Source organism: Periplaneta americana, chromosome 8 (assembly GCF_040183065.1).
Source record: "Periplaneta americana isolate PAMFEO1 chromosome 8, P.americana_PAMFEO1_priV1, whole genome shotgun sequence".
Taxonomy (NCBI): Eukaryota; Metazoa; Arthropoda; class Insecta; order Blattodea; family Blattidae; genus Periplaneta; species Periplaneta americana.
Genome location: NC_091124.1, coordinates 125339129 through 125366538, shown reverse-complemented (window position 1 = coordinate 125366538; position 27410 = coordinate 125339129). Strand labels below are relative to the sequence as shown.

At 36.2% G+C, this 27410-nt stretch overlaps 1 protein-coding gene across 3 annotated transcripts in view; it reads right to left on the bottom strand.

Moving 5' to 3' along the window:
- The window catches only part of aralar1 (calcium-binding mitochondrial carrier protein aralar1), a 512566-nt gene that overhangs the window by 363810 nt on the left and 121346 nt on the right, over positions 1-27410 (bottom strand). The window contains exon 1 of one of the 3 annotated variants that reach the window (XM_069833571.1): positions 15523-15597. The exons of the other annotated variants lie outside the window; for them this stretch is intronic. The gene's annotated coding sequence lies outside the window, so the exon portion shown is untranslated. Of the gene's footprint in view, positions 1-15522; positions 15598-27410 lie in introns of those variants that run through there. 3 annotated transcript variants of the gene reach the window in all.

Sequence of the window (27410 nt, the reverse complement as noted above, 5' to 3'; positions counted from 1 at the left end):
TACTGCAACTAAGATTAAAATTACGAACAATAAGTCATAAGTTTATATGTGGAATTCTATGCCACATAAAACACATCCGTATTTTTTACAACTATTTATGTGAATACATACGGATGAAACATTCCCCCTTCTGTTTTCGGGTAATACTTTATTTTATTTTATTTATTTTACTCAGTTGGTAGAGCAGCTGGCTACGGACTGGAAGGTCCGGGGTTCGATCCCAGGTGGTGACAGGATTTTTCTCGTTGCCAAACTTTCAGAACGGCCCCAAGGTTCACTCAGCCTTCTATAAAATTGAGTACCGGGTCTTTCCCGGGGGTAAAAGGCGGTCAGAGCGTGGTGCCGACCACACCACCTCATTCTAGTGCCGAGGTCATGGAAAGCATGGGGCTCTACCTCCATGCCCCCCAAGTGCCTTCATGGCATGTTACGGGGATACCTTTACCTTTACCGGGTTATTTTACGACGCTGTATCAACATCTAAGTTATTTAGCGTCTGAATGATATGAAGGTGATAATACCGGTGAAATGAGTCCGGGGTCCAGCACCGAAAGTTACCCAGCATTTGCTCGTATTGGGTTGAGGGAAAACCCCGGGAAAAACCTCAACCAGGTAACTTGCCCCGACCGGGATTCGAACCCGGGCCACCTGGTTTCGCAGCTAGACGCGCTGACCGTTACTCCACAGGTGTGGACTCGGGTAATACTAACCATGAGACAATTACAATGGCAGAGTTAATTACTGTTATTAAAAATCTCAAGAGCAACAAAGCACCTGGAGAAGACCCATAAAACTTGAACCATTTAAATTTTCAAGCCAACTTTTCTTGGAAAGATTTCTCATTTTTTTAAATATGATTTGGGATGGACAGGTACCACCAGAAAGCTGGGGAAATGCAATTATAATGCCGATCATCAAGACGAACAATCGCCAGGACTGTGATAATTATCGTGGGATCAGTTTATTGAATTCAGGCTACAAAATATATGCCAATATAATAAAAAACAAATTATCAAAATGTTCTGACAATCTCATTGGAGAGGAACAAATGGGATTTCGTAAAGCGCAGATGGATATTTTACAATAAAACTATTATTAGAAAAACACAAGTAATTTAATATTGAGACACATATGGCTTTTGTGGATTTCAAGAAAGCCTTTGATAAAGTAGACAGATCAAGGTTATTAAAAATTTTAGTAGACGACAATGTTCCACAACAGTTTATTCACAATATTCATAACATATATAACCAAAATAAAATATCAGTTAAACAAGCTGTCATCTTGGACACCCATCAATACTGGTGTAAGACAAGGATGTGGATTATCACCTTTATTATTTATATGAACCGAATAATTAAAGAGTGGAAGCAAACTCGCCATGGATATATACAAATTAACAGACACCTTAAATTGGATTCAATTCTCTTTGCAGATGATTTGGTATTATTAGCACTTTCAGAAGACGAACTCCAAAGGTCAATATATAATTTGCAGTAAGTAGCAGCCACATACAATATGCAAATTTCAACAGATAAAACAAAAATTGTGGCATTCTGTGGGAAATACCCAATACAAAGTAATATTTGTCTCGATAATAAAATATTAGAAAGATGTAATAGTTTCCCATATTTAGGTTATAATTTTTCCATTTTTGAAGAATGGGACATATCACAGAAAATTAATAAATACACAAGAGCTATGGGCATTATAAATAGTGTGATGAAACCTCCTTGGTTCAGAAACACATCCGCATACGTCTCTACAACACATTGGCACGACCGATGCTCAGTTATGGCAGCGAAACATGGACACTGAGGAAAGCAGATAAAAGCAGAATAACGGCTTGTGAAATGCGATTCATGCGAAGAACAGCGGGCTATACTAAATGGGATATGAAAAGAAATTGTGAAATTTTAAAGGAACTAAAAACTCAACCAGTTTTAGATTACATTGTTCAATATCAGTCTAATTGGAAACACCATTTGGAAAGAATGAGTAATAGTAGACTCCCAAAGGCAATTTATGATTATGTACCACATGGCCAAAGATCTGTGGGTTGTCCTGCTAAGAGATGGCGTGAAAATTTTATGTGAGACCGTAACAGGCCTTGTGGCCTAACACTTGTCAGGCAGAAGAAGAAGAAGACATACATTAATTATTAATGTCGCTGTAAATACATACATGTTATTTCTTCTTTTATATGCATATTTTCTATTTTTTTATTTGTGCAAAATATATAGGCCTAATTTAAAAAAGAGAACACAATTTCGATGTATTTCGTAATGTGAGAGTCCTCCGGCTATTGTACTACACTCCTAAGCGTGACCTTGACTGCACCTGACTACTTTAGTGTGTGGGTGTTGTGAATCCCATGTTGCATCTTGTGCTGCGCATGTGGAATGTTTTGATTAGTTGAGACGGTATCTGCGGTCAGTGAGAGGTGATGCTTGAAGTACAATCAAATGTTACTTTTCGTTTGTATGTACATGTTGCTAAGTTTAAAGGAATGTTTAGAAGCGACGGCAAAGTTCTATACTGTCAAAAATATGGGAAATGTAGAACAGAAGATGAGGGATGTAAAGTCACATAGAATTTGCTAAAATATGCAAAATTATCTTCTTGTGACGAATAGAGGTCCTTCTCCAGGTATTATGCATTGTTCCATGATAACCGAGATCGATTTGTGATGAAAACCTTGCATAAAGTATTCATTATTTACTGCAGCAACGAAGAATCTTCATCCATCGATGCTTCTCCTAATAGGTAAGTACCGGTAATGCTTTTTGCTTTACATATTAAAATTAATTTATGTAATTTGAATAAAAATATTTTTAAAATTTTGATAAATCGTTTTCTACTTTTAGTACGTAAAAATAAATATTTTAATTTTTTTTTGCACCTAAAAGTCCGTTCCTGCTTATAACTACTACATAGAGTAGCGTTATCCCTTCAGTTCAGTTCAGAACAATCTCACATTCGCTTACAAACTCATACATTTAATCGCGATTCGTGCTTGAAGTTTTGTGGTGAAGTACTGCAAGTTCAATCGTTGCCTAAGGTTCGTCATACAAGGCTGATCTACGCTATACTCGCGATGATGTGAGATGATGAAGATTTCTTCGAATGCACAGAGCTACCGGAGAAATCCCTGGTGTCACCTCGACGTCGGGCTTTCTCAATGCAAATTATAAATCGGAGTACCATACGAATCGAACCCGGGTCCATAGAATTATAAATCCAGCGCTCTAGCCACGTAAGTTGAGTTACATTTCTTGTTCGTTAAGATAAGTGTAATTGTGCAATAGTTAAGTGTATTCTTTTATCACCTAGTAGGCCTATGTTTTTACACTAAACAGATAACCCTTGTAACAGTTTATTATATTATACCACTACTGCTGTCAGGTAGGCCTACATATCACGCACAGTTACCACATATACATTTCAACATGTTATTTGTTATCTGAAAAAGAGTGATTCATATGCAGTCTACCTAGTCAATTTTTCAAGTTGATTTCACATTTCGTGCTGGATTTTTTATTCATCTACATTTTATAGATAAATTAAATTTAGCATATTTCCATATAATCACTTCATTGATAAACATATCAGAGTAAAATTTACTTATATATGAGTAAAATTTATAATAAACTAGATGGTTATATAAGAAATAGGAAGACATATTTGAATTGATATAAAATGATCCATAATAATATTTTAATTGAACAAATTATATCAAATCTGCGGTATGATTTGGCCGATAACATAGAATATGCCTGTACTTACAACTGATTTCATAATTCAAGTACGTAGCTAGTAACGCCATGGATAACTGGCTTCGACGAATTGGCTTTCGGGAGACAAAGTTATAGCATATGCTAGTTCTAGTTCTAGTTCTAGTTCTAGACACTGCCATCTGGACCTGATGATAGTGAAGATGCTAGTAAAAGGTACTAGAATATCAGCAGGATTTCTTTCTGAATAAATTGAGTTAAACTGGAGTCTGATCTCTCTGTTATATTATTTTATTCTTTATACACTGCTCCATCGATTTAGTAGAATGAGTTTGAGTGAAAGAAAGCAGAAAACAGTACAACATGGTCTGTCGTTGTGACAAGAATCCAACCCCCCGCATACCAGTAAGGCATCACAAACACTTTCAAGTCTCAGTATTTCCGACGAAGTAAATATTATTCAACGAATTGAAACGGCACAAATATTATGAATATTGCTGGAGAGAAAAGAGTAGGCCTAATATTTATTTTTATTTTTCTTTCTTTATTTAAACCTTTATTTATTGGTTATTTTGTTTATTGATTTATTTCTTCATTCATTCATTCATTCATTCATTCATTCATTCATTCATTCATTCATTCATTCATTCACACATTCATTCATAACTTCACTCACTCTTTCCTTTCTTTCTTTCCTTATTCATTTATTTATTAGTTTATTTATTTATTTATTTATTCATTCATTTATTATTGCTTATATATATATATATATATATATATATATATATATATATATATATATACACACACACAGACGCACACACACACACTAACTGAACGCACCCGGCGTTGCACGGGTTTTCCTTTTTGCTTCTATCTTTAATTAAACTGGTTGCCACATTTTTCGGAAACCTCAGTAACTTAACTATAGACAATCATAACGAATTGTCTTTACTAAGTTTTCTTCGTCAATAAAGATGAATTTTTACATAGCGTCACTTACATGAATTAACTTCTTAGCGAAATGGCTGTCAAGGTCAACTCAATTTAAAACACCTGTAGATCACGCACCGCAAGGAAACATTCCATCACGTGCCTTACGTTCAAATGTGAGTATTAGACTCATATAGGCCTATACAGAAAACAGCAGAAGAAACAACAGGATACAGAGGAGTGACAACGAAGAAACCAGGGAAAATGCTGGAGAAGATGGAGGAAAGAAGGAAATGGAAAAATATCATCACGGAAGAAGATAGAAGAAATTATAAGAAACTAAAACAACGAACTAAGAAGAGAAACTGATAAGATGAAGGAAGACTGGATGAAAGAGAAATGTAAAGAAGTAGAGAATCTAGAGAGAAAAGGAAGATATGATTTAATGCACAGCCAAGTTAATTGTTTGGACTTCACATATAAAAACAGAAAATTCATGTGGTTGACAGAAGACGAAATAGGAAATGAAATAACAAACAAGCAAGGAATACTCAACAGATGGACGAAATATGTAGAAGAATTATATGTAAGTTAGCCATAGAAGACTAAGCAACCATATTAGAAGACGAGAAAGGATTTATTTTATTGTAAGAGAAGAAGTTGAACTAGCGCTTAGGCAAATGAAGAATGGGAAAGCAACAGGAGTTGATGAAATCCCCATTCAGTTAGTAAAAAGCCTGGGTGAAGACAAGAAGGAAATTCTATCATTATCCAACGAAATATATCAAAGGCGAATGGCCTGAAGATTTTACGAAGACGGTGTTCCTGCCAATACCGAAGAAAAATAATGCCAAGAAATGTAAGGAGTTCAGGACTATCAGCCTGATATTACACTCTGCGAAAATTCTCCTGCAAATACTGAATCGACGTTTATGTTCTGAAGTGGAAGAACAGTTGGAAAAAGAGCAATTTGGCTTCAGGAAAGGAAAGGGTACAAGGGATGCAATTGGACTACTACAAACGATCGGCGAAAGATACCTACAGAATATTAAAGAAGTTTATGTAGTATTTGTGGACTTAGAAAAGGCGTTTGACAGAGTAGATTGGAGATCCTGAAGAAAATAGGTGTGGATTGGAAAAGGCCGGAAGCTGTTCAGTAACCTTTATATGAAACAAAGAGTCAAAGTCAGGATAGGAGAAGAAATGTCTGAAGGAAATGAAATAGGGAGAGGAGTACGACGAGGATGCCCTTTACCATCTACTCTGTTCAACATCTACCTGGAGAATTTGGAGAAAAACTGTTTCCAGAACATGGAAAGAGTGAAAGTAGAAGGAAGAAGAATAAAGTGCATAAGATTTGCTGATGATATGACGTTGTTAGCAGAAGAGGAGACGATAATAAGGGATATGCTACTGGAGCTAAATGACAGCTGTGAGCAGTATGAGATAAAGATAAATGCAAACAAGACGAAGAGCATGGCCATAGGAAGAAAAATACAGTAGATAAACTTGCGAATTCGAAATGAGGCAATAGAGCAAGTGGACATCTTCAAATACTACGTGTACTATAAGCAGTAATATGAGCTGCTGCCACGAAGTCAAAAGGAGGATAGCGATGGCCAAGAAAGCTTTTAATAGAAAAAGGAGCATCTTATGCGGAGCTCTGGAGAAAGAACTAAGGACGAGACTAGTGAAGTGTTTTGTGTGGAGTGTGGCATTTTATGGGGCAGGAACATGGACATAACGACGAAGTGAAGAGAAGCGACTAGAAGCATTTGAAATGTGGATATGGAGAAGAATGGAGCGTGTGAAATGGACAAACAGAATAAGAAACGAAGCTGTGTTGGAAAGAGAGGGTGAAGAAAGAATTATACTGAAACTGATCAGAAAAAGAAAAAGTAATTGGTTAGATCACTGACTGAGAAGAAACTGGCTCCTGAGGAATGCACTGGAAGGAATGGTGAACGGAAGAAGATATCAAATGATAGACGGCATTAAGGTATATGGACCATATGCGGAGACTAAGAGAAAGGCAGAAAATAGGAAAGATTGGAGAATGCTGGATTTTCAGTGAAAGACATGCCCTTGGATAGAACACTTACGTACGTATATGTATACTGTTTATTTATTTATTTATTTATTTATTTATTTATTCTGGCGTAGTTAAAGCCATTAGGTCTTCTCTTCCACATCACCAGAAATACAAATAAAATAATAGAAAAATCAAACTATAAAATAAATCCAAACGAAAATATAACCAGACTATAGTCACACAAACTTTAAATGAGTTAACATTCATTGTCTTGAAGTTCAGAAAACAAAAACACACCCGTAAGCCCCTATACGCCCACTTAACGTTGTCTCAATGTTCCACAGAGCTTACATTTTATCTCTGCCGGTCAGTGACCGTTAAATTTCAAGTGCCTTATCTTAGTTGTAGGCGTCAGCGTATTAAAAAGTATTACAACCTTTCTGCAGTCTCCTTTCCTCCTCACCGCAAATGTGGCGCTGCACAGAGGCAGAGATGAAATAACTTTAAGATTTATACATTGATCTGAAGGTGTACTAACATGCATTTCACGTAATTTCATGTCTGTGTGTGCTTTTACTTGAATTTCAGAAACAACTGACAATAAATAGGGAATTTCCTATTTCCCACTCTGAACCCGTTGGGGTGTCATCGTGAGCCGAAATTTGTCTCTCTACCGGTCGTACCAAAGAATCAATAGGTATACACATAAATAATTTAATTTATGTTGCAAGATATTTTACCCTTTGACCGCTGTACGCCTGATTATATCATACCCGGTTTTTTTTAATATGACTTGAGTAATTATATCTCACTAATTCAGAATAGGGTAAATTAGGGTCCGTTGGACAGTCGGGCATGTTGGACACTTTGTACTTTAACGTGTTACCTCGCCACTTGTGGACACCACATTCTGCTAGAAGTCAATGACGGAAGTAGCTACGAGTGGGGCTACTTCCGTCATTGACTTCTAGCAGAATGTGGTGCCCACAAGTGGAGAGGTAACACGTTAAATTACAAAGTGTCCAACATGCCCGACTGTCCAACAGACCCTAATTTACCGTATGTTAATCATATTATTTTCATATGCAGAATACAGATACAATAAATTTTCGCAAGAAGTCATTGTTTAATAAAAAATATTGTGAGAGACATGTATTTTAGGAATGAAAAGATTGTTCTTTCCACAACGCTTAACATACTACATTGGCAACATGATTGCACAGACAGAATTTCGCAATAACCCATTTTTTGGACATAAACAAAAATTGATATTAGAGGAGAAAAATTCGCTCCGGCGCCGGGAATCGAACCCGGGTCCTTGGTTCTACGTACCAAACGCTCTAACCATTGAGCTACGCCAAAGTTCAATCCACAACACCGGAACGAATCCCTCTCCTCCAGTGTTTTTCCCTTAGTGGCCTGACTCCAAGTTCAACATGTATGTTGACATAATATTAAGTCAACTGCCATTATACAAGGAGCGCACTCTGTTGAGTGACTTGGTGGCCGGGATTCCACAATAATATAAACAGTAATCTGTACAGTAATATGCACTGTTGCTCGAAGAATATACGTAAAGATTAATTTTTTGGTCTTACAGAATACATCTGTTATGGTAACAATTGATATTAGAGGAGAAAAATTCGCTCCGGCGCGGCATCGGGGATCGAACTCGGGTCCTTGCCTGCAACATCGAGCGACTGTCCTTGGGCTTTATTTTAATACGTGCATTACAACTGCTAGTTGCACTGAAACTGTTGTGTTGTCTAATGTGCTGCATCTAACAGAAGTCATTAGCACAAACTGCAGTTGCTTAAAATCAAAAGGCATGTTAGTGGATATCATAGAAATATGTGGGATAAAAACATCTCCTTTCCTTTTGCCAGTTACTATTGTCAATTCTATTACGTTTTGAGTGAGTTTTTTTTTCATACCAATTCTTGTTCCATTGCATAATTTTTGTGAGTCAATATTTCGCAATAGTACTTTTGGTGATTCTATATTAAGTACATTATATGGTGGCCATCATTGTGGTTTCCAAGAATTCAATTGGATAAACACAGCTTATTCACTGTCTACAACTGTATCGAAAAACTCATAATACGGTCCTGCACTGCGTAAAGATACTTATTGCATGAATTGTCTATATTTTGGTCTTCATGATGTATCAACAATATTATTAAATTCCATGTTATTTTTTCCACGGCTTCATGAAAGTCGATGTTGAATGCAACAGACAATAATAAAGAACAATTGACTATAGATGACTACATTTTAATATTGAGAATCCGTCTGGATATATCATTTTGTAGACTTGCAAGCATATTAGGAATTTTGCTCCAACTAGTTGCTAGCAAGAAGGAGGTAAGTCCAGTGGTGGGGTTACTACCTCTTAGCTTCTGGACAAGCTAGTGTATTCTGCATTTCCTCAGTATAAGCTGAAATAGTTATACTGCTATGACTCGGTCCCCAGAGTCTTGTTGTTAAAACAGGTTGCACCACGGCAAGGTGAGGTTAGGATTTGAGTAGGAGAGGTTATGGAATGCACTTCACTACCCCTTACTACGTCTTAAAGGAACTTGAAATGAACTCTATACTAGTAGACATATGTCACTATCAAGATAACTGGCGTCAGCATGTGAGGCGTATTGTCTAGGACTAGAATCCTACTTTTCGATTGCTGGTAAATTTCATGGTCTAGGAATAATAAGTTAATTAAGTAGTAAAATATCGCTGCAATCGAAAAGTATTGGGAATACATTTGAATAAGGAACAAAAAAAGTTTCCTTCCCAGGCAGAATTCGAACCACGAAAGTCTTAGTTACCAGTCTATCGTGTTCTGGAGTGAACAAGAATCTGAAATCAGCTACAAGGGACGGTCCGGTTTTTTTTTTTTTTTTTGCCACTACTGTACATATCTCGCCGGACTTGTGATATTGCTGGTTTTCGTAAGGTACTCTACACTACAGCTACGTTCAAAGAATGTATCGAAAAAGATTCATTTCTATGCGTACATTTGGAGGCCAATGCAACATGAAAAGAAATGTTTAGCCTAATATCAACCATTGTTACACGCGTAAACACAATATTGATTGGGAGAATACAATGTGGTGACATACGCAGTGATGGGAGCGACGGAGGGGAAATTAAAAGGGACGGTATCAAGAATAAAAAATAGCACCAAACTGTACCGGTAGTCTTTGTATTTTGCATCGGCATGCCCTTGTGGCGAAGAAAATGCCACCTGACTTAAGGACGTTCTTGATGAGACTGTAAAAATTGTCAATTATATCAAGTATCGGCCACTGAAGTCAAGACTTTTCACAAACGCTTGTTAAGAACTGCTTTCACTTCACACAGAAGTTAGATGGTTTTCAAGAGGCAAAGTCCTGGCCAGGTTTCTAGAGCTGCGTAACGAGTTTCTGGATTTTTTTTTACGTGGAAGGATCTCTCCGCGGCTAACAAACACGCCGAATTTATTGATGGGAGGTGGATAATGGCATGTGCTTACCTCGCCGACATATTCGGGAAACTTAATGAAATTAATACATATTTTCATCGGAAAGATACAACCACGTACATAATGAGAGACAAAATAACATCAATGAAAATCAGACTTAACTTTTGGATCGAATATTTGAATGAGAAAAACTTCGAATTCTTTTCTCTTCTGTCCCAATTTCGAAGTGAAAACGAGTTGGAACCGAAGCTGATGTGCATAAAACAATTTGTGAGCATTCAACGAACCTCGTGAAATCCCCGTCTCAGTACTTCTAAGACACCAACAGGGACATCTAGTGGCTGAAACCCATTTGTCAACCGAAATAAACCTCATGTTGTCTTTGCCAGGGTATGGAGATCTTATTGAAATTCATTGTACCTCTGCTTTAAAAACAAATTTGAATTTGTACTAGTGAATGACTTTTGGTTAACACTGATGGACTATATCCGTCAGTAGCTGAAAAGGCAATCCTCCCCTCAGAGTCCACCTATCGATGTGAATGAGGCTTTTCATCTTATGCTTACACCAAAAACAAATTTAGGATTAGACTGGATGCCGCCCGGATTTACGTATTCAGCTGTTGGAGTATTTTCAAAACTATTTTAACTAGTGTTGTGGGATTTAATCGATTAATCGATCAATTTCTATTGTAAGATTAATCGATCAAAATATTTAATCCAATAATCGAGTCGATTAAACGTAATCGGTTGTAGTTGATATTGATTATTATTTTGTTAATACAAACTCATACTAAAATTCCGACAATATTTCTCCCTCGGAAATTGCTTACTTAAAAGCACAATAGTACTGTTATTTTCTGACTGTAAACCAGGTAATGTAGGGAAAATCTTTGCACAGACACTTCAGAAAGAGATGGAGATATGAGGACAGTGACCTAGTCTACCTCTATTGAAAGTTGAAACACAATGCGAAACCCTTATTAAGTTTTATGGTTTTCTAGGAAAACTTCCACCTTGTTGTCAGCTCATCTTCCTAACATATGAAATACATACTTTTCTGGGATTCGCCCCCCCCCTCTTCATTCCTTATAAAATAGCCATGTCTACACTGTGTGCAAGTGAGAACGTAACTACTTTCTTCTCTTCTTAAAATCTGGTAATTCGATTACAATAGGGCCAGTCTTCTGTTTCGACCGCTGTAGGCCTACTTTTGCAGTTCCAGTTTCCGTACTGAGTTTGTATATGAAGGCTGTGTGTTTAGTTTGATCAAGGAAAAAAAATCAGTTTTCTGTGGTTTGTGAAAAGTGTAAACTCCATTATGTCATATGAGAATTTGAAAGGTAAACTCAGTGAAACGTTTGGATTTAAATTGAACGATCGTGCAGAAGTGCTTGACAGAAAAAAAGTTATTTCGTGTTTAGTGATGCAGGAAACATTGTTACTAAACGTAGAGCGGCACTTAATTCGGAGCATGTGAATGCACTTATATGTTTAAAATCATGGATGAAACGGTATTAACTAGGTGAGTCTTCAGAAATTCCTGGAGAAATTGACACAATAAATTATAAGCCTCATAATAAATATGTTAGTAAGTAATTAAAATATTTGTTTTGTAATATAACAGTACAATATATATAGATATACAACAATTAATACTTATGCTTATCACCGAACACAAGTTAAATTTAACTACAATTGTATATTGTAGTATATTAAAATATTTTTTCAACTCAATCAAAACTCGATTAGTCTATCGATTAATTCAAATAGTTAATCGATTAAATATTTTGATCCATCAACAGCACTAATTTTAAGTACTAAAATGAGTTTTAGGCCATGTCAAGACTGTCTTTGGTTTACTGTTGGAAATGCTTGTTTATGCTGTACTGTGTCTATTACTGCGTGATAATTGGGATCCAATCCCACATTTGCCTTTATTTAACTGCATATTACTTATATTCAGGCGAAGGAAGCTACGGAAAAAAAAGTCGACACCGGGAATCGAATCGAGGATCTCCCGAACACGAGTCCAGTTAGTTACCTCTGAGTCATCTAGCTCGGTTTCGAACGTTTCCTAATATAAAGAGAGGAAATTCATAGCAGATATGTAAGTGAACATAACAATCCCTCATGACAGAAATTAGAATCACTGCACTTTCCACGATCATGTGGTCGACATGGCCTTGTGAGACCACAGAGCGACACGTGACTTACACCTGTTCTACCAGAATCACGTGACATTCACAATGTTGTAGTTGGCGTTCCCCTACTCGCGATAAGCGAGAATGTGCAAAGCGTGATAGATCCCAATTCTAATGGATAAATATTTAGTCACAAGAAACGGAACCGAACTGAATGGAATAAAGGTTGTGTCAATTTCACGGACTGCAATACATAGTATTCCTTCTCATATGGCTTCAACTAATTATAGAATCATAAACAAAATCGCAAGCTTCATGAACTATATTTCAACACCAAGAAATTTAATTCAATAATTATAATAAGGCAGTGTTTCCAGAGCTTTCAAGATATACTTTTCTTCTGACATTCACGGTACCTACACACCACTCTTATATTTTCGAAGGATCTACACCCAAAAAGATCCAAATGAAATATAAATACAGAACTATATTTCATATGTAACAAATATATTTATTCTATCATAAATGTTTACTTTATTATTATTATTATTATTATTATTATTAATCGCGTTTTAATGTTAAATAGTAATTTTTTTAAATGACCGGAGGGCCACGTCAAAGAGCTCAGAGGGCTACAGGTCTGTGGCTTGCGGGCCATGCGTTGGAGACCCCTGTCTCTAAACGGAATGTTAAATAATTGCGGTTACCATCCCATCCTTTCTATAGGGATGTTAAGTAATAACAATTATCATCTCTCTTCCTTCTTAAAAGGATGCTAAATAATTACAATTACCATCCCAGCCTCCAAAAGGGATATTTTAAACAATTGCAATTATCATCTCATCCTCTCTACAAGAATATTAAATAATTACAATTATCCTCTAAAAGATATGTCAAATAATCACACATATCATCTCATACTCCAAAAGGGATATTAGATAATTACAATGATTTGATCTTCTCTGAAAGGTTTGTTATATAATTACGATTATCATTCATCCTCTAAAAGGAATGTTAAATAATTACAATTATTTCCTCCTCTCAAAAGCAATGTTAAATAATTAAAATTATACTTCCTTCCTCTCTAAAAGAAATGTTAATTAATTACAGTTATTATCATCTCATATTCTAGAAGGAATAGTAGATAATTACAATGATTTGATCTTCTGTAAAAGGTTTGTTAAACAATTACAATTATTATTTCATCCTCTAAAAGAAATGTTAAATAATTACAATTATCATTCATTCATCTTCTAAAAGGAATGTTAAATAAACACAAAATATATCATCTCACACTTCAGAAGGAATAATAGATAATTACAATGATTTGATCTTCTCTAAAAGGTTTGTTAAACAATTACAATTATCATCTCATCCTCTCTAAACGGAATGTTAAATAATGATCTATCTCATTCTTTCTAAGAGGGATGTTGTATAATTACAATTATCATCCGATTCTCATTAAAAGGGATGTTAAATAATTGGAATTCCACCTCCATTACATACTACTATAAATCACGTACCGGTAACTTAAATACAACATACAAATGACGCAAATCTTACGAATCTGTACATCATTGAGGGCGAATGGAGGTTGATTCAGTTTTATTATTGTTAACAGTTTTCTTTTTTTACGTATTTTATGATTCCCCAGCCAAGAGCTGGGTGACTATTGGTGGAGAGCTTTTTATTTCTGAACCTGAAGTCATGCCAAACGACAAACACTCATAAAACATTGTATTTCAAACGATCTTATCTTCAAGTCGACATTAACATCTGAATATCTCGGTGATCTAGATAGTACCGCAAAAATATAAGGAAAAAGTACGGTACATATAATGACTTATGCAATTAATCAACGTACAACGTTCAATATTGCGCACTTGAAGGTCATGCAACAATAGGAACGTAAGCTTAAAACTCAAATTCAATTCTATTATGATAGAATGAAAATAAGCCTATATGATTACAAAATAAATTGTAAAATCTCGTAGACAATATTCTAAATAATGGGAGTTTACTTATAACACACATACTCGTACGCACCTGGAAGAAATGACATACCTGAGAATCTCGGAAAATATATTTACTTAAGTCATCTGTACATACTGCAGTTCTTGGTATTACTGCAGTATTCTATAACATATACGTAGGTCAACTGAGAACTTCCCGTAATTATACTAGCCTGCGAAATCTGACAGAACTTCTGAGACCCTTAATAACTCCCCGACGATGGGATAACAGTTGAGAGATTCTCGCCTATCTGAGTTAAATATTTAAGAAAATAAGGAAAGTTCGGTATTAAATTTTTCCTGGGGTCTCTCATGCAGCAGATTTCTTTATATGTATAAATGTACTGTATCAAATTCCCGGTTTCGCTCCCCTTTCAAATGTATATCGTATAACATGTTTTCACCTCCATTACAACTTCGTCTTCAGTCAATTTTGAACCTGCGGATCTCGGATTAATAGCATCACGACCAAGCACCACTGAGATCTAGTTATTCCAATGCACGGAGCGGAACGGACAAACGACGAGCCAAAATTATTTTCTTACGTATCAAGTACGTTCGTGAAAGTTCCAAAACATTTATACTATATTTTAATTTGTCTACAACTCAGATAATTAAAACAATGCATAAAGGAAAAGAGACACAACGGGACATCTCGGAAAATATTATTATTATTATTATTAATAATAATATTATTACTATTATTGTATTATTATTATTACAATAAAATAAAATATATTAGAAGTCTTCGAGAAGATGACGTGATTTGAGATATGAGTAAGTTTTATTTATTAATTTAATAAACTTTAACATTAAATATAAAAACGCGAAAATATTTCGCTTAATAGGTCAATGAAGGTAATCAAGAAAATAACAAGATGACGAAATAAGAAAATAAAAACTCAGTATTATCATTTTATCACGCCAATTCAAGTTCTCGTTTTCGTCTACAGTTATGTTTTCACTGGACTGGATAAGAAATATTTAGTGGGTATATAAATATCTTGTAATTAAATGACGTGGCAGTGAATACTCGTAATATTTCACTCGTCATGTGCCGATCGCGGTATGAACACATCTGCGTAGTACAACACACACACACACACTGGGAGGTTATCCCCAACTTGCACTCGCTTCCACCCCTCTCTTCACGACCATTGCCATTTCACGGATATATTGAGATACAAATCACCAGCACCAACACTCACTGTGACACACGCAGTCGGCCAGCCCGGCGCGCGAGCAGCAACTGACTACAAAAATAATCAGCAACGATCCTAGAGGAGTGGGAAGTTCTCATTGTTTCATGGAGCAACGAGCACGACTGGTATGCCACAGAGAAATTTCCCACTTGGGGGAAATTTATAACTTTTACACCACACCTGAAATTAAAATCGCACTTTGTAAATACCCGGTATTTTAATTGGTTTATTTCACGACGATTTATCAACTGCAATGATATCTAGCGTCTGAGTAAGGCTACGTACACATTGGAGCGATGATAAACGATAAAAGAAGCAGCGATGTTATAATTATCAGAGAGAATCGAAGCATGTATTGTCATTGAAGTGTGCATATTGGAGTAACGATAAAAGCGACGAAAAAGAAAAATTCCATTTTCTTGCTCTTGTCGTTCATATGATCTCAGATTAAGATAATATTAATCTGTATAATGACAGGTGGTTATCAATATATCCGAATATTAATCGATTTATTATTATTTCGGCATATTAAATTAATTATCATGGATATTGACAAATTGATCAGTTGTGTATTTATTCGTGATACGTTATGTGATCACAAGAACCAATCACAACACAATGAATTTATACTAGCTTTGGGATGAGAAACGGGTTCAATTCTGTACATATTTAAGTTATATTAACCTTGAACCTAGCAGCTGATGTTTCCTACATACCTTCTTTCATTAAGTGGATGTATAGAATACCTTCTGCTGATAAGTCAAAATGTTCGCTTCCCGCGGTCTCATTCCTCCGATATGTCGCTATGTCGTTTCTTTTATCGTTTATCGTTGCTCCAACGTGTACGTATTTTACCCAAGATGGAAGTGATAATGTCAGCGAAATGAATCCAGGGTCCAGCGTCGAAAGTTATTATCGCCGCTCTCTCATGGTTATAGTCGGAGGCACCGATTTTGGCAGATGTCCTCGATGACATTTCCAGTAGGCGAGCCAATATTGTTTGTGTAGAGAATGAGATGCGATAACATTCTGAGTCGTTCATATTTTCATAACAGCAGCTCATATCAATTATCCTTATTATGAAACACACCACAGTATAGTCCTACTCAAAGAATACCTTTAATAAATGTAAATGACTTCCGTTCGCAATGATTTTACAATACGTCTCCTATATTTTCTAAATTAAATTAATTCTTAATTAAAAGGAAAATGCATTGCATTGCGCATATATATATATATATATATATATATATATATAATCCTACCCTTACCAGATCAATATTCAAGATTTGTCCAGTAATAATCTAGGGATCGTCTGCTGCGGAAGTTAGATTTATATAAGAGTATAATAAATAGGATTGTAATGAATATTACAAGGGCAATAATTTCTTCACACGCACATTGTGAATAGAACAGAGAAGAAAACATTTTAAAATATTCGAAATCGTACAAAATATCGGAAAAACCAATTTTCCCTGCACAAATTGCACCAATTGAAAAATATAATTACCATTCACAATAAATACTGTATTTTATGGATTCTAAAAAGTTGTTTATTAATCTAGAGGTGATGACTATACTAAATTCCAGCACAACATTCATTCAGTATATGTAGAAATTACAATTTGGATTTTACTAAATGTATAGGCCTACTATCAAAAGGTGTTACATACCCCCTTAAATACTGTACATGTGTTACCTGTGCGATATCCGATGTTTAATTTTTTTAATATAATTCATAGTACTGAAACTGCCATATTGAATTCGCACAAATTGTATTATTCGTAATTTTCGTCTCGAAAACTCCTAAGATATCTAATTTAATTTGTCACCCATTTTTGTCCTACTCCACCACTTTAGAGACAAAGTCGGACTAAATAATACCTTACTCGTATTCTGTGATCGCAAAGATCCCCAGATATCGACTTTCATCGAAATCGGATGACATGAGATTTCTCACTCCCTTCTGCCTTTTCATCAGTACCTTAGGATATGGCATTTATAAAATCTAAGAATGTTTAACCAATATTGTAGAGAGTAACCTTAATTTTAAATTTTACGTCTCTAGTTAAATATAGTTTAGTGAATTTTTAAAATCGTCGACTTCTTTCTCTCTCCTCTCTGCTCGGAAGTGTAAAAAAAAAAAAAAAAAAAAAAAAAAAAAAAAAAAAAAAAAAAAAAAAAACTGACGTTATTTCAAGGGAGTAGCCTACATGAAATTGAATTTTTTTACTTTCCTTATACATTTTAAAAACAATTCTGAGAGATGAGATGAATAGTCTAACCCAATTTTATGAGTGAATCTTTGTTTTAAATTTAAGGCTTCACGTCTGCTGGCTAAAAAAAATAAATCGGCATAATTATTTTGATCATTACTGCCTCCCATTTTCCATCCCTTAATGTTCGTATTTCGTAAAACTCAGTCTTATCTATTGACTAAGGATTAACATATTTCCATATACATATATATTTCCATATATATAACAGATTATATTTCCATTTCGTACAATATTCTGGTCATGAGACATAATCACATACTTTGTCTTTTCGGGATTTACTACCAAACCTATCGCTTTATTTGCTTCAAGTAAAATTTCCGTGTTTTCCCTAATCGTTTGTGGAGTTTTTCCTAACATATTCACGTCATCCGCATAGACAAAAAGCTGATGTAACCCGTTCAATTCCAAACCCTCTCTGTTATCCTGAACTTTCCTAATGGCATATTCTAGAGCGAAGTTAAAAAGTAAAGGTGATAGTGCATCTCCTTGTTTTAGCCCGCAGTGAATTGGAAAAGATCAGATAGAAACTGGCCTATACGTACTCTGCTGTAAGTTTCATTGAGACACATTTTAATTAATCAACAAGTTTCTTGGGAATACCAAAGACACATATAGACTACTGTAATATTTGATTAGTTTTTGGAGGTGACTGTCCAGAGTGCACAAATACTCGGGCGTGCATGTTTACTCTTATGTCCTACCACTGCCATCGTGATCTAATACAGGCCGTAAGGCAGACCACGTGACTCGCTTAACAGCTGATCGCGAAGGGCGGTCTTTCAACCATATGAATTAGTTGCAGTGCATGAAGAATAACATATATTTCTCTGAAATGCGGTGTAATTGCGTCAGTAAAATTTTAAACAGTGATTGTGAGACACTTGAGACACAATTTACTTGCAATTTAAGGTACAATATTATTTTTGGTGTGAAAATTTCGTTGTTGCAGGCAAAGTTCGTATATGTAATACCTGCCTTTATTTCGATTAAATATTGCGCCCTTATGTGGTTAAGTGAAATTTTGGTCTTATAAACAGTAGGCTAAATATGTGTAATAATCAGGGAACGGATTTATATGGACTAAAAATATATGAAATATGTAAATATATATGTAGTTATTTTTACCAAAATATGGAATTAAATATGGATTTTTACCAAAATATGGAATTAAATATGGACTTAAAATTATAAAAAAATGACTATGTGCGTTAAATATTGGTACATTTTAATCAAACTAAACAAAAAATATAATGGACGTACCTTATCTTCCAATGTAGTTTCAACAAAACACAATTTTTATTGTCTGTTACCATAACAATAGGTTACAAACATTTCTTTCAAGTGCTGAAAAGTGAATCTTCTTCTATTGTCTCTGAGGATAGATTTATACTGACTAAAAGAGCGTTCGACGTCACAAGAAGTAACTGGTACATAATTCAATTTCACAATGTCTGCTGGGGATAAGTCCAAGTTAATCTTCACTGTTGATTCACCACTCATCACAGCAACAACCTTTTGTAGTTCTTCATATCCAGGGTTTTTTGAAAGTACAGTGTCCACCTTAGCTCTTACTGCATCTGCAACTTTACCTCTACCACGATTCAGTTGTTCCACAGTACTATTTATAATTTCAAAACTTTCAGATAGTGAAAGGTGCCTATTTTGGAGACTTTTGAGCGTTTTTATGATGCATGAAAATGTATGCTGAATGTGAGCTAAGTCATTCTTCACACTTATGTCACAGGTAACTGTTTTCGCAGTATCAATTGAGACTGCATCTTCAGAGTCCAATGCAAGGAGAACATTGTTAATAGAGTCTATATGTTCGGCATAATATTCAACTGCTTCTAGCCATGTACCCCATCTAGTTAAAATTGGCTTTGGTGGCAATGGAATTTCAGGGTACATTTCTTTCAACACGTTAACTCTACTGGGAGCTTTGAGAAATACTTTTTTCACTGATGAAATCAACAAATCTACTTTAGGGAAATTGTCTCTGACCACTTCTGCCACACGATGAAATGCATGCGCCACACAAGTAAAATGAGTCAATTTAGGATATACAACAGATAATGCTTGTCCAGCTTTGACCATATAAGGGGCAGCATCGCTAATAAAGAATAACACATTATCGTACATAATACCCTTTGGCCACAGGATACCCATAGCTTCGTTGAACAGTTTAACTATAGTTTTGTTATTGCACTTTTCTAGAACATCACAATGTAAAAGAATTCGTTCAGAATATTGTTCACTTAACAAACCGATAACTACATTACCAACAAGTCTACCTTCTTTGTCGGGAGTCTCATCAATGGAAACCCAAATTGAACTATCTTTAATTTCATCTCTTATCTTCTGTATTGTCTCATCGTAGATGGATGGAGCATACGTCTTCCTAAGTGTTGACTCATCCGGGATTGTATGTTGAGTATATTTTTCAAGGAATTCCCTGAAGACCTTATTCTTTAGTTTGTAGAGAGGAATATCAGCAGAGATGAGAGAACGGCACAGGTCGATGTTAAACTCAGATCTTACATTCGATGTTGTTGGTTGTGTTAAAAACAATTGTCTCTGCTTGGAATTTAGTTGTTTGTTGGCCTGATGTTTACTAGTTGTAATGTGTTGTTGCACCAGGAACTTTTGTGTAGATGATACTGCACACTGACACAAATTACAAAATAATATTTTATTGTCAGTTGATAAACCATCTTCTTTAAATTCTGAAATGTAACTTGTTAGTTTTGATTTTAAATTGACTGAATGACGTACTTTTGGCATATTTACCGTCTTTATAGTATGATTTACAAAACTGAACCTATGTGTACTCTGACTGGCATTTAACTGTTGAGCTGCACAACTGAAGTCTGTTAAAAATTTTAAATTAAATTAATACAGTTTTGTAACTTACTTTCCCATTGTTGATAGGACTGCTAATTTTCAAATAACTCTGATGTTAAAGGGATTACTGAACATGTGTTTAAATCTCTATTGTTGAAATGTATTTTTAAAAGTTAATGGAATTTTGTTTTGTTTTATTGTTAAACCTAATATAATATGGACTGTTTTATATGAAATATGGAAAATATATGGAAAATAAAAGTAGGATTTTTCAACCCTACACATTGTGAAACATAAAGATAATGCAAAATATAAATTATATTAGCTTTATAAGTAAATATGTATTTACATATAAATCCTTTCCCTGATAATAATAATTGGAGATTTATCATTTGAAGAGGTGGAGAAGTTCAAATATCTTGGAGCAACAGTAACAAATATAAATGATACTCGGGAGGAAATTAAACGCAGAATAAATATGGGAAATGCCTGTTATTATTTGGTTGAGAAACTTTTATCATCCAGTCTGCTGTCGAAAAATCTGAAAGTTAGAATTTATAAAACAGTTATATTACCGGTTGTTCTGTGTGGTTGTGAAACTTGGACTCTCACTTTGAGAGAGGAACGTAGGTTAAGGGTGTTTGAGAATAAGGTGTTTAGGAAAATATTTGGGGCTAAGAGGGATGAAGTTACAGGAGAATGGAGAAAGTTACACAACACAGAACTGCACGCATTGTATTCTTCACCTGACATAATTAGGAACATTAAATCCAGACGTTTGAGATGGGCAGGGCATGTAGCACGTATGGGCGAATCCAGAAATACATATAGAGTGTTAGTTGGGAGGCCGGAGGGAGAAAGACCTTTAGGGAGGCCGAGACGTAGATGGGAAGATAATATTAAAATGGATTTAAGGGAGGTGGGATATGATGATAGAGAATGGATTAATTTTGCTCAGGATAGGGACCAATGGCGGGCTTATGTGAGGGCGGCAATGAACCTCCGGGTTTCTTAAAAGCCAGTAAGTAAGTAAAGAATAATAATAGCCATTTAACAATATAACAAACTATAGTCGCGACGCTGTTATTTCCGGCGTGACTCCGCCTCTTTGCTTACGTCTTAGGAAGTGAAGGCTCTATAAAGTCTAGGTAGGTAGTACCGATCGCCATTTTTGTTCTTTTGTTCCCGAGCTACCATACGAGGAATCTATTTGCCACAACGTTAAACATTATCATGTCGTAGCTCCTATGATAATAAATCAAACGCACTGTAATTCAGCAAATAATTGAGCGGCAAATAACGTCTGCGAACGCCAACGAAAGAGCCAAAATGGCGGGCGATTATATTAAGTATTTATCGAGCCTTAAGAAATGAATAACGTTAAGCATGAGGCCTCGACGATAATACCTAGCATTTGCTGTTAATGGGTTGAGAGAAAACCCCGGGAAAAACTCAACTTCTGTCCGTCCGAGTGGTTACGTTGCATGGTCGTCTAAACCATGGTGGAAACATAGTAGAGGTGTGGGAGAAGTTGTGCGCGTTTTCGTTCAGTCTGCGCATGACGTCCAGTAGGCTATACTGGAAACTTAATATCCTTTATTGACATTGTTATGAATCCGATAAGTTAAGTTTCAATATATTTATTATTGGTTTCAGTCTATAACTTAGTATCTGTTAGATAAACCAACTCACAAATATATTGAAACATACTATTCTATCAACATCAAGATATAAAGAATATGAACTTATGTGATTTTGGTAGAGGGTCTTGGCGTTTGCAACAATTCTCCCATTTTTCACGAAGACGTTTATCTTTCGGGAATTAAAAAATATTTAATATTACTGCCTCTGGTTTTTCTATAATTATTACTGCAACCGAACACTGCACAATGACACATTAAGCATTGTAATTAATATCTAGTTAGGTATATTAAATAAAAAGTACTCAACCCAATGATCTGCGATCGCTGTCTGCAGTGAAGATGACGTCACACGCCTCAGCCGCTATCGCAACAGCATGCGCAATCCCACACCTTAAAGGTCTTGCCACACAGATGCGGGCTACCGCAGCGTCCTGCGATCCTAGCACGCAGCGGGAAGGACGCTGAACTGTTTTACACAATATTGCATCATCCCCGTCACACACGCGCCGTTCTAACGCAGCGGGCTAGTTTCAGTTTGTGTTTCGAGTCTGTTGCCCGTTGCGTTCTGCGTTCTAGTAGGAACATGGAGACTGAAAAACTCATAAAAGAGGTACGGAAATATAAATTTTTGTACGATCCCGGACATCTGGAGTACAAAAACGTTGTGCAGAAGGCGGAGAAATGGAAGGAAATAAGATTGGCCTTGAACTTAGAAGGTAAGTGCATTATATACTTTGTATTTCAACATAGTTTTATTTATGTCAATATTACGTAATTTACGTAACACTGAAAATAGGAATCCAGTAAAATTAATAAGAAATTTAGCCTACATACTAATAAAAGGAGTAGAAATTTAAGAATTAGGTCTAATAAATAATTTACATAATAATAGAAGCAGAAATCTAATAATTAATTATTAAGTAATTCACATAATCATAGTAAGAGATAGAAATCTAATAATTAATAAGTAATTTACAGAATAATTGAAGCAGGAATCTACTGTGTATAAATATTTTTATAATGAATCATTATTGAAATAATTGACAAAATGTTGTCGAACTTCCAAAGCAGCACTGTTTGCTCTGCGGTTACTTGGTGTTTGAGAAAGCAGAATCCACTCTATGTTATCATAGATTTCGTACCGTCCGCACGCACTAGTATAAGGGTGGCACATATGTCACGCATTGGTTTCAATGCCTTATAACTTTTTTGTAAATTGATTTTTGACTTACTTCTTTTCAGATCTGTATAAAGTAAACTTGGGAGATACACCATGGAGAGATTAAATCCTGAACAGCGCACGAAACTGATTGAACTTTATTTTGAGAATCAAAGGTCCATCATCCTTACTCAGAGAGCATACCGTCGGCACTTCCATGTGCGCAACTGTCCTCATCAGACTACGATTCTGCGTCTGGTAGCACGATTTCGGCAAAATTATTCAGTCTGCGATCGCCCAAGAACGGGTAGACGACGTTCAGTTCGAACTCCCGAAAACATTGAGCGAGTGAGGGACAGCATTAATGACAACCCTGAAACATCAACCCGAAGCCGTGCCGCTCAGCTTGGGATGAATCGAAGGTCGCTGCAAAGGGTTTTAAGGACTGATTTGAAATTGTTCCCATACAAACTGCAACTGTGCAGAGTGTGTCTCCCGCAGATGCACAAGCCCGTCTCAGGTATGCAGTTCGCTTCCAAAACTTGGCGAGGGAACAACAGGACTTTCTCCAGAATCTGATAATGAGTGACGAAGCCCATTTCCACCTAAATGGTGTTGTCAACAAACAAAACTAGCGAATATGGGCACGGGAAAACCACAAGGCCATCGTTCTGCGTGATTTGCATCCAATAAGATGTACGGTGTGGTGTGGTGTAACCTAAGAACGGATCATCGGTCCGTATTTCTTTGAAGAAGAAGGTGCTGTCGTAACAGGAACAGGAGAGCGGTATCGCAACATGATCAGGGACTTTCTTAGACCAGCTGTGGCGAATAATGCTACACACTGGTTTCAGAAGATGGAGCCACTGCTCACACAGCACGTGAAACCAGAGCACTGTTAACACAACTTTTTGGCGAGCGAGTGGTATCCCGGTTTGCTGATTTCAACTGGCCATCACGTTCCCCAGACTTGACAGTCCCAGATTTTTTCCTTTGGGGATATTTGAAAGAACGTGTATACGTCAACAAACCAGCAACCATCGAGCAGCTCAAAGACAACATACGGGCCGAGATTCGTAAGTTGCAGCCAGCAATTCTTCGCAAAGTTATGGACAATGCACTAAAAAGAGCCACTCTTTGTGAACTGCGAATGGCGGTCATTTGAAGGACATAATTTTTCATACCTAGTGTTTTCACATTTCCCGACAGTGTACTTCTCATCTCAGACAGGAATAATTTTGTGCATGCTTAAACAAAAAAGTTATAAGGCATTGAAACCAATACGTGACATATGTGCCACCCTTAAATAGATAGATACACAATAGCCACTCGAAATAGAAACTGAGCAGAATCCACTCTATGTTATCATAGATTTCGTACCGTCCGCACGCACTAGAATATCGCTGTACGTGTGTGTGACGTCTTTGATCGCAGTCTGCTGCGTTTTTCTGCAACGTCCTGCCCGCTGCGGTAGCCCGCATTCTGTGTGGCAAAGCCTTTACTATGTTTCCGCCATGGTCTAAATGCTGGAAATCACGTAGCAGTAATTTACATAACGGAGCCCTCTTCTTCCAACTACGTATTTTAAACAGTTGTATAATATTAAGTAGACTTCCGATTCCGCACAGAAAATATTTTCTGGGAAGAGCATATCAACCCAGCCACTAGTCTTTACAGAGGGGCCAGCAGAAACGGGTGGGGGGGGGGGAATCGGGATGCGACATAATCACTCGGATGGACAGTACAGGCGCCGTGTTTGGTTCAAGTTTGTCGAGTACGGCGAAGTTCGATATTCGCCGATGTTCGCTCTGCAGGAGGAGGCCTGTCGTGTTTGTTCCACCTTGTTATAAAAATATTCGCTGCCCTATATTCATATTTTAACCGCATAAGAATTTTAATACATATCTTACGATTAGTTTTTCATATGAAATAAGACGAAACTTTTAATCCTTTGGTTGCCTCTCTCATATTCGAACATTGCAGAACACTAGTAAGTATAAGTCGAGAGTTCAATTAATACACAGCCAGTGTGAAAGACGACGCTTTCTTTTGAAAAGATAAGGTAAGCGTTTGTTTATTGATTAAGTCTTCTCAGATAGCACTCCAATCACATTTATTATGTCTATCAAGGATGAGTTAGAATTTGTAATTGACATTCTCATATCTATTCCACGTACAGTAAAAAACAACGTTGTCATATCTCGAGTTAATTGATGACGACAAAAGATTAGTAATTTTAATTTCAATTTTAATTAAAACTTACTTTATAGCTTAAAATTTATTCACTGTGGATGGTGGTGGTAAAAATCAATGTACTGATATCAGTATAAAAATAATTGTAACTAGGAATAATCTTTACAACCAAAACGTAACAGCACTGTTTCACATTACAAGTATTGATGCGTGTTCTACAGTTGGTTCCCAAACAAAATATCATCAACGTGAGTTGGTTCCCTATGTTCAAATATCAACAACGTGAGTTGGTTCCCCATGTTCAAATATCATCAACGTGAGTTGGTTCCCCATGTTCAAATATCATCAACGTGAGTTGGTTCCCCATGTTCAAATATCATCAACGTGAGTTGGTTCCCCGTGTTCAAATATCCAAGACTGTGATTTTGTAGCAGGCTGTGTGGGACATGGATGTTAATCGATCATGTAGCAGAGTAGTTGTTATTGCCTATAACGCCACCTAATAATCGATCATGACCCGTGACTCCATCTACGCTGTGTGGGACTTCAGAAAACATTACCTGGTGGTGTGGAAAGATATACTTGTGTTAAAAGAGGATGTGTTTCGTGAAACTTTCTGCTTCAGATATTATAATGGAATTCAACGTAGAACATAACCACGACACGTGTGACACAGCAACTTTAAATCGTCAAAAGTTTAGCAACCAAGTGAAACGAAAAGCTGTGCAGCACTTGTACGAACGTCCATCGAAAATTATTCGCCTTGAGCTAATGGAAAAAGATGATTTTCAGACTCTGACTAACAGTGACATCTGTAAGGTAAGGAATAATGTGTACCGCAGCCGCTTAATTGTAAGACCGAAATTACACCAATCTTTAGTTGAACTACATTTGACAATGTCTTCGTACGACCTCAGTACTTATAAAAACGAACAGTTTTTGTTTATAAATGGTTCCGAAAGAAACATTATTGCTTTTTCCTGTAAACCGAATTTAGAATCTTTGAAGGGAATGACCACTATTTTCGTTGATGGTACATTCAAGGCGTGTCCTAAATTATTCAAACAACTTTTTACAGTGCATGGTGTGACAGATAATCATTACGTACCTTTGGTGTTCTTCTTGCTACAAGATCAACATGAGACGTCATATACTTACGCCTTCAGTTCAATTAAACAATATGTAAATCCAGTTGTTGTTTATGCTGACTTCGAAAAAGCAATCCAAAATGGAATTTCAAACGTATTCCCTAGTGCCAAACTGAAAGGTTGTAGGTTCCATCTTGCACAATCTTGGTGGAGGAAAATTCATTCCTTAGGTTTGAGTGCGGAATTTAAAAGTAAGGAATCTGAAATTGGTCAGCTTCTAAAAACTATATTCGGACTGCCTTTATTGGCGCCTCAAGAAGTTGAAGATTGTTTTGTTAATGACTTAATGGCTGTCAAACCTATAGACGATCGAGTAGACCAGTTCTTTGATTACCTCCTCCATACTTATATTACACCAACAAGTGAGCATCCACCTCCAATATGGGCTGAGTTTACTTCTTCCTTAGAGCGAACAACCAACTGTTGTGAATCTTTTTACAGTAAACTTAATGCGCACTTTTGTGCTCCACACCCAAATATATTTGCACTTGCAGTAGCTCTGAAGGAGGTTCAGTGCGATACTTGCATTAAGCTTAGGAGTAAAAGTAAATGTAGGTCTAAGATAATGTAACAAAAGGAAACTTTTGTGAAAGATTGGATGGAAAAGCTTTCTGATGGCAGTGTAAGTAGA